Below are 16,794 nucleotides of genomic sequence, written 5' to 3'. Positions count from 1 at the left end.
TGTTCCACTTAACCTCAGGACCAAAGGCCGCTTACAGAGAAGATGTTTGCCAGCCAACAGCAGGTTTACACGGAGGTATCGGAGTCATCACACACACACAGATTACTAGCAAGGTAAAACGCTGTCGTGGGAATGGCAAGTGCATTGGACTGCATTTATACACTGCTTACAGTGCCAGCGGTCAATCAAAGTGCTTGCAATATTGCCCGACAGTCACCCATTCATCCACACACCGACGGCGGAGTCAACCATGCAGGGCCACAGCCAGCTCGTCAGGAGCAGTGAGGGTGAGGCGTCTCGCTCGGGGACACCTCGACACTCCGGGGGATCGAACTAGCAACCTTCCCGTCAGCAGCCGACCCGCTCTTGCTCCTGAGCCACATGCCGCCGTGGGATGCAGCGGAGGATGGAGGGGGAAATAAACGTTATCTTTTAAGTGGGATTTAAATTTGAATGGCATCTGTTTGGTCATCCAGCGCTGTCTCCGTCGAGGTGTGGAGGACCGTGGCGTTGGGCCAGGGGCCCGGTGTGTGAGTAATGAGTTTCAGCACTGACTCCTCCACGTCGATACCCGCCTCAAGCAAGCAGCAGAGCACCAGACCTGCTGTGGTGGGCTCGACGCTTTGCGGGATTTTGGAGGGGGTGAAGGCCACAGGGTCAAATTAAAGTGTGTGTTTGTGGGTCGTGACAGTTGTGCGTGTGTACAGACACACGCTCAACTGTAAGCACAAACCAATCCACACGCACGCACACACACTTTTTTGGCAAGCACCTCACACACCCACACCAACACGCGCACACACACACAAACACACGCATACACACAAACGGACTCGCCTACTCAGTATGTTCTTGAGCCTCAAGACGCTCAAAGACGCTACTTGTCAAATATCAGGTAACCCTTAATGAGAGGAGCTGAATTATGTACGCTTTATAAAGCATCGCCAGCAGGTTGCCTTTTAATTGTCTTCTTCTCTTTCGTACTTTACAGTTAGGACTGGGACTGAAGCTGAGACGGGCTTTCTTATTTTATATTATGTATAATAATATTAATATTATGGATAATGGATAAAGATGGTACCTTGCAACTTACACACTGCCTTTCTCAGGCTAATTAACGGGGAAAGTATGAGGAAAATTGATTTAATGATTCAAAATTGTTTTGGGATAATGACTGGTCTTATTTTTGAAACACAACACGCATCAACCAGCCAACGAGAAAATGGCGTAACATGTGGGTAAGACGAGGCAGGCAGGTAAGACCCCAGGAGGGTCTGAAGCGACCTTATGAATAGGCTTTGTTCAAACAGGCACCCATTGTACCGTGTTCTCAGCTCGCTTCAGGTGAACCGTGAATTGCAACCTTCCAATAACTCTATTGAATACTCAGAGTTACTATGTTTACTGTACTTTTTTGACATTTAACTCTGACAGATGTTTCAAATAGAAAAGGTAGAAAAGGTGCGGTCTGGAAAATATGCAAAGACCAAAGACTTAGCCAAAACCTAAATAAGCTAACTCTGCAGCAACACCTACAAATGTTTTCTCTGTTGTTCAATCTTTGTACATTAAAACGTCTACATCGAGTAAAAAAGCAGATATTTGTACCCAAAGTGATGTTAAACGGCACATTAATTACAGAGCAGGTGGGAGTTCGGTTACTCAGTGAGAATGCAGCCTGACCCCAAACCCAAAAATGTAACGATGAAAAAAAAAAAATATGGTGTCGACAACACACCACACCCTCCCCTGTCCTGCCCTGTCCCAGTAGTAATGTGTCCAGTACTTTCTCTCCCTCGCCGCTCCCAGGAAACCTGTGAATTCATTTTCATGGCAATCCATCTCAATCAATCACCTTAGTGGTGTCACATTAGAAACAAATTGTACATTTTGAACACAGCCCTCAATGGCACAATGCCAGCACAATGCTAGCACAATGCTGGCATTTCTAGACAAACTGAAGCCTGTCTGTCTCCATAAGCCGAACTGAGCCTTCTGGGAATGTCTTTGGGGAGTTTGTTTGTCCAAGTTAGCAACAGCAACCAGACATTTCACGGCATTGTATATTTGCTATGCAGGACACACACCTGCTGTAGACACAAGAGGTACACGCACCCACAGGATGTGAGGTAAAACAGAAGGATAACTGTGTGTGTGTGTGGGTGTGTGGTGGTAGGCAGTGTTTTTATTTTGCCTCTTTCACCCTCATTTTACTGTTTCTTCATTCGGTCAACCTCATTCCAACAATAAAAAAATCCTGAAAGTACATGAGCGGTACACTCAATGCCCCTTCCATAAAACCTCATCGACTCCCACAACAAACTCCAGCCATAAACAAGATTTGTCAATTTACAAATACAGAACTATACGGTTCAAGACACTGATACGTGGTTTGCACAAATATGAACAAAAACTGGCAGAAGTATGGGTTGCCTTCAAACAACATAAATTGTAAAACAAACGACCAATATCCCTAAATCATGAAAAACACAGCGTTTCAGATAGATAATAAATGTTTAATAAGCTCCAGGCCTCCAATGCTCGGAGGGGATAGCTAGAATGTTTATCTCATATAGGAGCATAAGGCTGTCAAATTGATGAAGCATTTTCCCCTGTTATAATGTAGAAGTCAAGATATAGCCATTCAAAATGAACACATGGGTTGACAGGTTCCTGAATTTATTTGAGTATCTGCAACATTATTGCTTATATATTCATACAGCCAGGGTAACTTTTAGTATCACAAACAGCCCACGCAGCATGCAAACCAATTTATGATGGCAGAACTGTACACTAATTGCTTTAGGGTTACATTCTAGTTTGAGAATGAGTATTTGTATGTGGGTGAGTGAGTGTCTGAGTGAGTGAGTTTGTTAGTGAGTGAGTGTGTTAGTGGGTGAGTAAGCGAGAGAGTGTTTGTATTGGTGTATTTGCATAGGCTTCGTGTTTGTGTGTATGTTTATGTGAATGGGTCAGAATCAGAGTCAGAGAGAGAGAGAGAGAGAGAGAGAGAGAGAGAGAGAGAGAGAGAGAGAGAGAGAGAGAGAGAGAGAGAGAGAGAGAGAGAGAGAGAGAGAGAGAGAGTCAGAGAGAGAGAGAGAGAGAGAGAGAGAGAGAGGGTGTGTATGTGTGTGTGTGTGTGTGTGTGTCTGTTTGTATGGGTGTATTTCTATAGGTTTTATGTTTGTGTGTATGTACATTTGAGTGACACAAAGGGAGAGAGATATAGAGAGGGAGAGAGAGAGAGAGAGAGAGAGAGAGAGAGAGAGAGAGAGAGAGAGAGAGAGAGAGAGAGAGAGAGAGAGAGAGAGAGAGAGAGAGAGAGAGAGAGAGAGAGAGAGCAGCAAGGGAAAAGGAGAAAGCAACCCATTAAAAGTGAATCAGTGGCAGTGAACCCCACACAGCCTCTCAATACTAAACAGACAAAGGCCGTCTCGCCTCGGCATGGCACCTCCATCTATTTGATGCCTCATCACTGACTGTGTTGCGTGCCAGTCCTCGGGTTCAGAGCTGAAGCGCTCTGCCGGGGTTGTGGCCCTATTGAAGTGCCGCTCACAACCAGTAGTGTTCCCTCGCGGAGGCAGTCTGCTGAGGTGCTCAGTGGAGATAGTGGATACTGAGGTGCTCAGTGGAGATCGTGGATACTGAGGTGCTCAGTGGAGATAGTGGATACTGAGGTGCTAAGAGGGGATAGCGGGTTCACATGCAGGAGAGGTTTGCTTAACTAGAGCGGTGCGGTTGTGTTCATCGTCTTCTTGTGGCTGCTATACCGGACCTTTATCAACTGGCTTTGTCTCGTTACAATGTGGTCGTATGTGTAAATGAACGATGGTTCACTCCTTACTGGTTAAGTAAGTTAATTCTTGCCCTAATTTGCCTAATAAAATGTCCTTTTCAGCCCTTTGAGACTGTTCCTGTGATTAAGTGCTATACAATTGAGATGGAATTGAATTGAATTAATGTAACTCTCCTCCATGTCGCCCGCACGTTTCACGTCATCCGGTCGGCTTTAGCGACGCCGCACACGTTGTAACGGTACAGAACCATTACGAAAACGGCAAAGTAGCCTAGTTCTGTCACGAAAGATGACAGATGAACTCTACATGCTCAATCTCTGACAGTGGACGGATTCATCAGCAGTAATCCCCAGGTGTCGGTGTCAGACATATGTTCTCCAGCCGTCAGGTCAGACAGCCCAACCCCAGGGGAGCGGGGACCGGGGAGCTCACAAAAGAAAGAGGAAGACACACCAAGGTCCCAGCCGAGCGATTCATCATGCAGAAAAGCCATCGCAAATGCATAGAATATGGATTACGCCGCCATTCGCTGTCCCAGTTATAAGCTGTGTTGGGCTGACATATTGACAAGCAGTCGAGAAATTCCCTGGTGATGAATTAGATATGCAGCCCAGCCATCAGGCAGGTGGTACTTTGGAACAGCCTCACAGGTTTAAACTCTTACGCCAAGGCAAGCCCCCAATTTTAGAAAGCCTTCATTCAAAAGGTCTGGAATTTATCTTGCGGCTCTATCCCCTGAGCGAGTGTGTTTGCGTGTGTGTGCGTATGTGCGTGCATGTGTTTGCGCAAGAGCCCGTCTTTTGGAAAGCTGGCCGGACCGTGCCCTCCCCATACAACAGAGCGATTTCGCCAATATCGATTATTTTCAGGGGGATAAGAGCTGCCAGAGGAAACAAAGCGCCTCTTATTAAACCACCACACCATCCAACATCTATCTCTGAGCCGCGCGCAGGGGGGGGGGGGGGGGGGGTGATTAGCTCCCTGCAGGTCACTGTCCACTTAGCGGTCAGGCCTAGGACGTCTCATCTCCTGGGTGTCTCCTGGGTGTCAGCTGTCACAGCTCCCTGCTGTGACAGCTGTCTGTTGTGAAGGTGTTTTGTTCTTTTACAGTCGATTCAGTATGGGTGTTGGTGTAATTGATAGTTGGCCTGCTCTGGGCCCATCTCTCTATTTGTTTTGCTCTCTCCCCCCCCTGCCCCCTCCGTATCACTCTCTGCACCCCAGCCCACCTGCTCATCATTCAGCACACCTGTCCATCACCACACCTGTCCATCACCGCGTCAACTCCACAGATCTACGAGTACCCAGCTCCAACAGCCAGTGTGTAGTTGGACAGTTTGCCAATACCTGTCTTCAGGATAACCAGTACCTGGATCCCCTGTCCACCAAGCCAGCAATCACATTTAGGGAAATTATCTGATTATTTTATCCAAAGCGACTTACAACGTTCATATATGTTCATACACTCATTCACACACCGACGGCGGAGTCAGTCATGCAAGGCGCCAGCCAGCTCGTCGGGAGCAGTAAGGTCGAGGCGTCTTGCTCGGCACTCGGGGATTGAACTAGAAACCTTCTGGTTACAAGTCAACCCGCTCTACCTCCTGAGCTAAGCGGAACACTCTCAGCCAGCACTCTCAATGGGGATCTGGTCTGCCAAGCTTCCTTCTTGATTCACCCTCTGACCTCAGCCCAATCACCAGCCTGCCACGATCTCATGAACCCCACCTGGGTACTATAAAAACTTTGCTTGTCTGGGTCAAGCAAAGGTAGGTCCATAAAACTGGCGGATGTACCAGAAGGCTCTCAATGTCCAGGCAGTGACATGAACCTTGGAGCGTGTTGCTATCCCAGTGGAACTCAGAGGTCATGTCCTCTTGATATTGTTCGCTTTCTGAGCTGCATCTTTTATTAAATCAAGAAACTTAAGTGGAAAAGTGGAGCATAACCAGAGCTAACAAACCACTCCATCTGTAGATAATATTGCAGAGGTTAGTGCGTCTTCTCCTTCCCATCGTACTCTCAGGGGGAAATGTTTATACTAACTTTGTTCTACCTAACCGGCCCAACGGAGAGCCCTTTGGGATTCTGTTAACGGATTACCATCTAGGACTTTGTTAAGCTCTGTTTGGCTGTGTCATTCTCTATCTTCTTTCATCCCACATCCCTGTCTCTCTACCATGTCCTGTCTGTAAAGCACTTCAATATATGTACCAACAATACACTTTGAGATACTCAGGGTTCCAAAAAGGTCCTTTAAAATTCATAATACCATTCTTAAATATCGGTCTAACTGAGTCTCTTGACATTACATTATAAGTGTGGTTTCAGACTAATACTAGTTTCCCATTCTCTCTGAAGTTTCAAGGAACCTCATATTTTGATACTTTTAAGCGCTTCTAATATTCTCATCATAATTAAAGAGTACAAACCGGGGAAGCACGATGAGTCAAAATCTTCCTTTCAAGGCGCTATTCTATCCTTCAAAGACAAAGACCCTGACCCGAAAGGCAGGGTCGTTGCCAGGGTTTGAATTGGTTGTGGCGAGGGGGGGGGGGGGGGGGGGGGGGGGGTTGTGCTGTGCTTGCTCACGCACCAACAGATGTCACACATGGCAGACACAAAGTAACAAGTCTCAACTGAATCAAGCCTTTACTCATCTCGAAGGAGTTCTCAACCGCTGATTTTGTATACAGTTGTATTTCAGATCAAATCTTATTTTTATACTCAACAAATATGACCGAGGTCCAGACCTCAAACGAACAACAACCAATCAACACTCATTCCGCACGTTTAAATCGTGTCTCTGTTCCTTCCTCCTCCACTATCCCACTCTTGACTTCCACCACACTCGGGTTGCCTCGACAAGCCATAGCTCCTGCTGCAGGAAATGAGCCCAAAGTCAATGTGAGGCGACAGGTGATCAGTCAGACGGGAGGAAACCAGCTCGAGTGTTGATGTATGAGTTTGGCTGCAGCCAGAGACAGCGAGCTGCTGTGTTGAGTGATGGGGTGAGCTCCTTCCTATCACCATCATCTCTCCTCTCCACCACAGCTTTGTTTGGTCGCTGTGCCTCACCGTCTCAGCCTCAGAGCTGACATCACGCTAATCCTGGGCCCGTTTTATGGTAGAGATCGGTAATGTCACTGTATAATCTCCACCTGTGGCCAAATCCAATATACACCCATGATTGCCCACCTGTGGGGGGAGGCTAAAGCTGAGAGAAGGTCATGGTTCTCTGGTCCTGTATCCAGTCAACTGAAACGCAATTTTCATTCTGCTACTTCCTGTCAGCGCGGTATACGTTAGTGAGCAGTCCCCGGAGCGGGGGCATCACAAACAAGACAAGAAGACAATTCCAGACATTTTTATTACGAAACAATATCCGCAATATTTCACAGTCACATATATCTGTCTACCAGAAGTCCCGCCCCCTCGCACACTGAACCTGTGTCACAGGTGTGTAACACCCATGTAACTGTAAGTCCCGCCCTTCGCCACAGCACCCACTTAACCAGAAGTCCCGCCCTCCCTCTCTCGGCACTACAACCACTTATCTGAAAGTCCCGCCTTCTTTCTCTCGCCAAACATTTGGAGCACCCCATAGTCAGGTAAAGTAACCTCCCTTTTCCTGTCAGTTAAACATTATGTCTGTGGCAGTTCAATGTACTTTTACGTGACTTGTTGTGTCTGTCCTGGTGCACTGCCATACCTCAATCTAACATTCCATAATTAAAGTGACGAGCTACACTTGTGGTTTTCCCTGTCTGGAAAGTCTCTATCCAGGTCATTCCATGGTTAGATGAGGACGGCTTGGAATGAGATTAGTGGAAACATGACAATTTAACATCATGGAAACCTGCATCACTAATTAAAATCCTGTGTTGGCGTGGAAAAACCAGTAGGGAAGAGTGATTTCACGTCTCGATAAGCCCGTTAAAGTGCTGATCAACACCTGGAGCTCGCGAGCCTGCCGGATATCACAACAACCGCGTACGTGATAGTACGAGAAAACACCAAGAAAGTTGCAAAAGCAGAACAGAAATAGTCTGCTGTGAATGATGGATGTCTCTCACAGCAGGTGCAGTCCTACTTAGCATCTGAATGAGGACCCTGTCATGAAACACACCACATCAATAACTGTCCACACACAATAAGGACTGTCTTTCTGTGCTCTTCCCTGGTTGTGGAATACGTCTGAACAGTCGAAAGCCCTTGGCCGCAAGCTGCACTAATTAGATTAAGGCCATTGGTCATGGTGGTGGAAGGTATAAGCTGGGTGACCGGGGATATTGCTTTCAGTTAATTACCCTCTTTTATTTCTTTCACTACCTAACCTGAGGCCCGGAGGGTGTCTCTCTCTCGCTGTCCCCACTGTCTCTCCATTCCTTGGAGTATATGTTCTATACTAGAGACACACACGGGCCTGAGATGAAGACAATAAATTAAACACGGCTTTAATGTTCACCAGGATGGTCTGGAGTTCTGGTGGGCATGAAAGCAGTTAAGCTGTCAAGAGTTTTCTTTCGGGCCGTCCAGAGTTTGGGTATATAGGTTTTAGACACACATTGTATTGTAATGGCTGGGTAGGTGACCTGCTAAGAATGCTAAGGATTAGTCTGAAAACCTTCGAACTGAACTCGGAACACGGCAGCAAAAGCAAATGGCGGACGCCTCTGAACATCGCCGGATAGTTTACAAAGAAGGAAAAAATAAGAAAAAGCATTGCTTTCAACATAGCAGAGGTTTGCAGTATCCTTTAAGCCCTTTATGTAAACAGTTGTTATGGTACCCGTTGTCTTTAATGTCCTGGAAATGAAAACATTGTGCTCTGCATTATTCATGAACGCGGTGGTTTCTTCCCCTTTTAACCACCACAGCCCTCAACACATCGTTACATTACAAGACGGATGGGTAGAGGGAAGGATACGGACGGAGAGAGAGGCGGGCAGAATGACATTACAGTTAGAGTCTCAAGGGGACGCAACCGTGTCAAGAATTCTCAGCCCCGTCACGAGCAGGAGAGAGAGAACGAGAAAGGACACAGAGAGCAAAGGAAGGGACCTGGGTAGGTATGGTGGAAGGAGGGAAGAGAGACTTAAAGTGACAATTACAGCGAGGTTTTAAAGGCTGCCTCCCACTTAGTTAGCAGAGACGGTGAAGAATAAAGAAAAGAAAATAGAAAAGACAAGGTGCTGAGGGTGATACACAGGATCGATATCTATCACGTTGTGTAATTACCCTTTCACATCGTCGGAGAGAAGGACACCGAACTAAAGACATAATAATGGGAGAAATGAGAGCTGAGGCCCTCTGCCCGGGCCACAGGTAGACACTGTCTTGTTAACAGGATTGCCCTGAGCGCCTCTTTAAAGAAAGATGATATCTAAGGGGCAGGGGCCGATCTGCGCAATCAGCCGGAGGAGACGAGGTATCGCTACCGATACCGCAGAAGGGACAAGGGATTCGCAGGAGCATATAATGGCCCAACAAAATACCTTTTTTCGAACTCCATGATTTCCCAGAAGGCACTGCAACTGCTCAATAGGTCCCAGTCGCTTACTGGGATTGCCGTGAAAATGGATTGCCTTCTTCACTTCTTTTTTACCTTAGATGCTGCCCGCATCACTTTCACTTCAACGTTTCAAATTTTCACCTTTCATGAACCCTTTGACATTTAAGAGATGGCTATAAGGTTAGGTGGCGAACAGCCTCAAGAAGGATAAATTAACTGTAATTCTCAAACCCAAAGCATACAGATCGGAGTCAGCGATTTCCTCTCCTTACAATCCCCCTGAGTGAAAGGAGGTTACCTTCGGGACAGCCGCTCAACCTCCCCTGATCCCACACCTTTATGGACCGACAGTTAATAAAGAGAATTCACCGGCTTTGACACAGAGAATTCCTTTTGGTTACGACGAGGTAAACAAGCTGTAGACATTGATCCCAGGTGATGAAGGACAGCGCAACAGGCCCATCACCGCAGTAGCCCTGGTGTATTCTGGAAGACGGATGATGCTAAGTTTAGTTGTGTAGGGATGGGAGTGCAGGGGAGGATGAGAGGGAGGGAGGGAGAGAGAGAGAGAGAGAGAGAGAGAGAGAGAGAGAGGGTGTGTGTGTGTGTGTGTGCGTGCGCGTGTGTGGTTGGGTCGGTGGGCTGGGCTGCAGTCGGAATCGTTCAAAACTCAAATCAGTTCTCTGCATGGCCATGGGAGTCTGCCACTAAAATGACATTTATCCTTGTGGGCATGGCTAATATTCATCCTGGCAAATGTCAAAGATGACAGCATCAGCACAGACATTTTGATCTGCACACCGTTGCTTGCAGCACAAGATGCATATGAACCACACACACACACACACACACCTAAACACAAACCTACACAGTCACACACACACACACACACACACACACACACACACACACACACACACACACACACACACACACACACACTTATTTTTATGATTGATCCAAGTTGATAGCCCAAGGCACTTTCATAGGTACTATGCACAAGATACAAACTGACAAGTCTCACCGGCATAAACAGATCCATGCTTACGGACATGCATGGACAAAAACCTTTTGACTCTATAATATTGAATCCATCATAAATATGGACGTGGATTTTGTCTCCGTAGAACCATTCTCCACTCTATTGAGGGTCATTTTGAGGTCGATTATATTTCTTGCCACAACTGTAGAATCTACTGTAGAAAGAGTTTATTTTGGCCGCTGTCTGTTTGGCTGTTTGTCTTCAGCGGTGCCGTGTTTCCTACCACCACACGGATCATCTAGTTTTGCCAAAGCCACAAGTGCAAAATAAATATATTTTTGTTTCCGATTTCAACTTTTCTGTGTAAAAATAACCCTATCTTGGTCACAAGGTTTGTATTTCGCTATGCATTAGAATTTGACTGAAGAGGATTAGAATTTTCAATCTGGGGGAGAAGGCCGAGGTATCGATTTGACAGTGGTGGATGTTCACTTATCCATGAATTCAGAGACAACCCGTTTTCTCTCGGGTTTTGCTGTTGGCAGAGGGTGAAGAGGAGCCTGATTCTGGCTGCAATAACTACACCAGTGGACCATACAAAGGAGCAATAAAGATCAGGGTTTGGTCTCACAAACACACATACATGCATGCATTTATACACGCACACACACATGCTCAAACGTACGCACAAACCCATGCACACACAGACCAACACACACACACACACACACACACTTTCATGCAAGCACATACACACAGACCAATACACACGCACGCCCACACTCACACACACACGCACACACGCACACGCACACACGCACACGCTCACACAAACACACTGACTTATACAAAAACAAACAGGCTGGCACACAGGCTGGGTCCGACACATACACACACACAAACACTCACTGACAGACACAGACACACACACACACTTTAATGTCGGCATCAGAATGAGGGATGGGCCTTTCATCTGGGCATCTCCTCACCTGCCCCGGTGAAGATAAGAGAAGCACTAAATAAACACAGATGAATAAAACATCAGAGAGAAAATGAGAATGAGAATGAGAACGAGGCAGAGGAGGAGCAGGAGGAGGAGAACGATGGGGGGAGCAATGACATAAAGAAAGTGGGGCAGCGAGCTGGACCCGGTGGTCCAACAATAGACGTGGGTACTGGCAGGCGAGGCGCAGCGGTCTATCCACTCCGGGGTACGGGGACGCTGGTGCTCAGTAGATCGTCTTTCCAGCCGTACCCCGCGACAACGGCGATGTGGTGTTGTGTCAGAGGCAGGCAGTGAGCCCCCCCGACACCAGCTTCCCTCCCCTCCAATGTGCCTGCTCGGCTCCGGACCTTTATCTGAACACTGCAGGCTTGTCTCCTCACAGCCACTTCCTTTTTGGATTATGGAACATTTTAATTGGAACTTCTATAGATATTTTTTTCAATAATGCTATTGCAATATATTAGTGGTACAGGCGGGGCAAGGAAATCATGGAATGGGAAAACTGTTGAAAGTGAAAGTCTCGATCGGTACAGAGAGCGTCTGATTTCAGATGAAACGAAGTGATTCAGGGCAACATGATGAACATACGGAGTAAACACGGAAAACACTCAACAAATAGGGCTTTCATGTCGAGGAGTAGACAACCGTGGGACACAATGTCCCTTTCGCAGTCAATCAGCTCGAACAAAGGGGCCAGCTTGGGCTTGAACACAAAGTCGACGTGCAGTGATACAACAGATAAATTAGAAGAAGAAGAAAGACAGAAAAACACCAGATCTATGGAGGCTAGGGACAATGCAAGGCCAGGGATCTGAGACATATGGTGAAATAAGGGAATTGGTTTGTTGTGTGTGTGTGTCTGGGACGTATGTGTATGTGTGTCTGTGTTCATGTGTGTGTGTGTGTGTGTGTGTGTGTGTGTGTGTGTGTGTGTGTGTGTGTGTGTGTGTGTGTGTGTGTGTGTGAGTGTGTGTAGGTGTGCGTGTAGGTGTGTGTGTATATGTATGTGTATGTGCACGTGTTTGTGCACGTGTGCGTGCGTGTGTACGTGCGTACCTGCGTGTGTGTGTGTGTGTGTGCTTGCGCATGCCTGTGTGTGTGCGTGCGTGCCTGCCTGCGTGTGTGTGTGTGTGCGACAGCAGGGTGCTGCTGATGCGACACCTCCAGGGATTGCCATGCCAGTGCTGCTGGCGTGCTGCTGGTTCCCCGAAGGATCAGCATTGTCAGAGAAACCTTGGACCGAGGATGGACCCTCCTCCCTCCTCTCCCCCTCTTTCCGCTCCCCATTGTGTGATCCTATTTTCTCCTCGCCCCGCTTGGCTTCTCCCTCCTCCGTCTCTTTCGTTCTAATTAAAACGTGTGCCGTCCGTCCCTCTCGTCCGTCCGTCCAGTCCCTCTAGCTCGTCAGTAGGCCCACTCCCATTACAACGTGCCGTCCGTCCCTCTCGTCCGTCCGTCCAGTCCCTCTAGCTCGTCAGTAGGCCCACTCCCATTACAACGTGCCGTCCGTCCCTCTCGTCCGTCCGTCCAGTCCCTCTAGCTCGTCAGTAGGCCCACTCCCATTACAACGTGCACCAATGGGGCTCCGCACATTTCAATAGCTGTCCAATTACGGCGACGATCTCGTCCAACTAACGTCTCCCTCCTCTTGTCTCTCGTTCCTTTGAACGCACTCGACGGAGCTGTCATGTACGCTTTGACAGGGAGAATGTGATGCGCAGCCGCACTCACATTGAAGACTAATTGACACGGTCTGTTCAGATCAGGCGTTGTATGCCCATCCCCATTACCCAGTGCTTTGCGGTGCGGCTCTCTGTTTTCATCGGGGATTATTCGGTCCATGAATACAATAATATTCCCTTGGATTGCCTCCTGCCATACTTCCAGCAGGTCTGCCTACACATGTCCCTGAGACATCCCAGTGGCTCACCAAATGGTCAACCCCCAAATGGTTAATAAGACATCAAGTAGGCCTATTCCGACCTGACCCAGAGATCACATTGATAATGAACCCTTGTTTTCTTGCTGCAAGTCAACAGCAGGGAATGAAAGGAAGTCCAAGGTTATCAAATGAAAGAAAATGGAGGATCACCCAAAGGAGTTGCTCATTAATATTCATGGACTGAGATGGACGGTATGGTACACATGACACAATTTCATCAGTAAACACACAACTTTCTGCGACAGAGAAAGTCTTGGACAGACCCGAACCAAAATACACCTTTATAGATTTATGAGCCGAACAACTCGCTCATAAGTGACAAGTCTACAGTTTGTCATTAGCCTAACATCGCCAGACCATTGCAAATTACATTATATTATATAAATCTACAACAAATCAGAGCCGACCCCTGAGCTCAGGAGGTAGAGCAGTTGTCTTGTAACCGAAAGGTTGCTAGTTCAATCCCCAGCTCCTCCTAGCTGAGTGTTGATGTGTCCCTGAGCAAGACACTTAACCCTAACTGCTCCTTACGAGCTGGCTGTCGCATGGTTGACTCTGCCGTCGGTGTGCAAATGTGTGTATTAACCGATGTAAGGCGCTTGGATAAAAGCGTCTGCTAAATGCCAGCAGCTGTTCTGGTTGTCTATGAAAACGACTTGAAGGCGCTGCCATAGGGCACTCCTCTGTTCAGCCATCGTGACATCGCAACATCGTGACAGAGCCCCTTAATAGATAGAGGGTTGTGATTGGCCCGACCCGGGCAGGTCTGCTGGGAACCTGTCTGAATGGAGGGGGGCCAGACCCATATGCCAGAGCAAATAAAAGATAAGTTTGCAGGTCTCCATGCGCAAGACCTCCCTGAGCTTGTGTGGGGAATGGCTGGTTTAACCTGTGCACATTGATTGCATAATGCACAACAGATGTTAGAAGAGTCCAATCAGTCTGACTCAGGCCAGCCGAGGCTGCTTAACCAGCCATCCTCCACACACGCTCCAAGTTCTCAGCTCTCCAGGTGATCTTCTTTGTGTTCAGGGGGAAGAATGACATGTGTAGAATCCTGATTTGCGGGCTCTGCCTCCCCTGCATCAAGTATGCATGCGAGTTCTTTCCTTTGTTTTGACATCTCTCCCACGATCAAAGTGTCTCCTCTACTACAAACACCCCCTTTATATTCCGTCAGGACGGCCAGGGGAAATTCATAAAGACACGTGTACAACGGCCCCATTTGTCTTTGTAAAGGTACAGCAATTTAACAATACAACGGTGAAGAATAGATAAAAAACCAATGACGCCTCACATAGGAAACCGCTTGGCTCTAACAACGTCGCTGTCTAATTGTCTTTATTCTTTCTATTGTTTTAAACTGGTTTCTGTCCTTTACATCTATCCCTTCCTGCTTCAGGGATATGCCTTTATGCTAAAGACATTTCCATCTAATGTTTTCTACTGGTATCTTATGATTTTTAAGTTGATGTTAGTACATGTTTAGCATCTATGATTTCCTCTGCGTTACATGGATTTAATTTATAATAATTAGTGAAATGAAGTGCTAGACCTGACAACAATATTCCTCCTTTCAGTCAGTTTTACCATAGTAGTAATCGGAGTCATCATGTGAAATGTTGGATTTCATTGTCATATTAAAAGAAGCGAGTGGCTCGTTCTGCAGCTCAGGAATCGACTTTAGCTTGCGGTTTATCTGCACTGTTTATCTGCAAGTCAACACATAGGGGACCATACAAACACTTAGTGTGTCACACAGTCACCCAGTCAGCACATTTCGTACTACAACTTACCCACCGTACATCCTACGCTTTCAAGAAGCCGAATATCCTCAAGTGAAGCCACTGTAAGGCAGAAGAGGGAAAATCCTGCATATTACTTTGCTCACAATAAATCCTGCCCCAGTCCCATAACACCCATAGGTTGGTAAAGCAGACAATGGTCAAAAGGTAATAAAAGGCCAGGATCTGCAGACCACAGCAACAAAATTGCCCACTGGCTTTGGTTCAAAGTACATTTGGACTACAATCGAAGCCTTGTGCATCCGGAAGCCATCACTATGATGCAAGATTCTTAGTAATCACTGCAGTGGACTTCAATGCACTACAACCTTTATTAAAATAATCCCTAATGTACCAAGTAATCATCGTGGTGACGTTTTCAGATAACCAAAGCAACATGCCGTCTCTTTCTCTTTCCACCAATGCTTGCCAGCACTGAAGTTTCCTACCCGCACATAATTAAGAAAGGAGCTGAAAAACATGCTCGTATTTTTGTCTTTAATAAGGGATGGCGGATGAGAACAGGAAACAGAAATAGGCCAGCATTACACTTTAAGGGGGGACACGGGGGATACATACGTACCCAAAACAGCCGAGGAAGTAAAGACTTTCTGGAGCAAACGGAAATACCAGGCTGATGATCCTCTTGTCGTATGCAAAGCAGCTAAATGGCAACCCTAATACTCATTGTTGTCGGGGGGGGTTTCAATTTCCTCACTGTTTGTGCCTCTGACGGTTGGAAATGTCACCGAGCCATTTCCATTTAGAGTGCACTTTAGTTTTCCTCCAGAGCACCCAAGGTCCTGCGAGTGCCAGGGCACTGGCTTGGCTGTGAGAGGAGTGAGGTGCAGTCAGACAGACATGATGCTGCCTGGTCAGACCTGATTCCTGTACTCAGTCCGTGGCCCGGCTTCAGTATATGAATACGAAGCACGGGATCAGACTTGTAAGTCTGCTAAACCAGCGGCAGTGAGCTGGGGGGGGGATAATCCCTACTTAGTGGACTGTCATCTTGAATATGATTTGAGCATAATGCTATCATCTTTGATACAGACGGATGTGTATTTTACGATCTGTGTCAGTGGTTAACTTCGCCTCGCTCTGTCTTTCGTCTTTCTTTCAATGTCAAAGATAATACAAATCGGGTGTGGAATGATTACCATTTGGTTCTGGTTAGAAATCACCGCTTTCCATCCATGCTTCCAATCTCCGAGGATCATTTGAAACATGCAGAGTGAGAACTGCCTTGAGGTGGATAATTACAATGCGATCGCAGAAACCAGAAGAAAGAGATTGCAATGTGAGAGCATACCTCATTAACTCCATCTTGGATGCAACAACAAGCACAGCACCATGGGAAGCTTTAATCACTTCCCTCTGACCTCTCTGATACACCGCATGTTTTATGCATTCACGGTGTAAGGGAAGGTACGTGATGAAATGAGAGCACCGGTTATTTATTTTCAACACTAAGTATAATTGAATATCGAGGTGAGAAAGGTAGCCAGTTGAACAAATCGAGCAGGTACAGCAAGAGCCTTGAGACACTGGGCCATTAGGAAGATGACGTCTTTTCTACAAAGGACCGAGTTCTTACTCATCTATCCCTCCAAAACGAATACAAATCCAGTAGCTTTTACCATTTGTGTGAAGACGCCCTTTCTAACAAGAAAGCACTGCAAAGTACATCCATGCGCTAGCATTTTGCCCTTTGCATTAATTATGAGTGTCGTTACTACCAAGTCAGGAACACAAAATGCATCCATGC

The 16,794-nt window shown here is 46.9% G+C and overlaps 1 protein-coding gene across 1 annotated transcript in view; it reads right to left on the bottom strand.

Annotated features, from left to right (window-relative positions):
* plpp4 (phospholipid phosphatase 4) overlaps nucleotides 1–16,794 on the bottom strand; it is a 42,022-nt gene that overhangs the window by 21,818 nt on the left and 3,410 nt on the right. The gene's annotated exons all lie outside the window — the stretch shown is intronic.

This window comes from Gadus macrocephalus, chromosome 15 (assembly GCF_031168955.1).
Source record: "Gadus macrocephalus chromosome 15, ASM3116895v1".
Classification (NCBI taxonomy): Eukaryota; Metazoa; Chordata; class Actinopteri; order Gadiformes; family Gadidae; genus Gadus; species Gadus macrocephalus.
The sequence above is the reverse complement of the archived record's forward strand: the minus strand, read 5'-3'. Positions and strand labels throughout refer to the sequence as shown.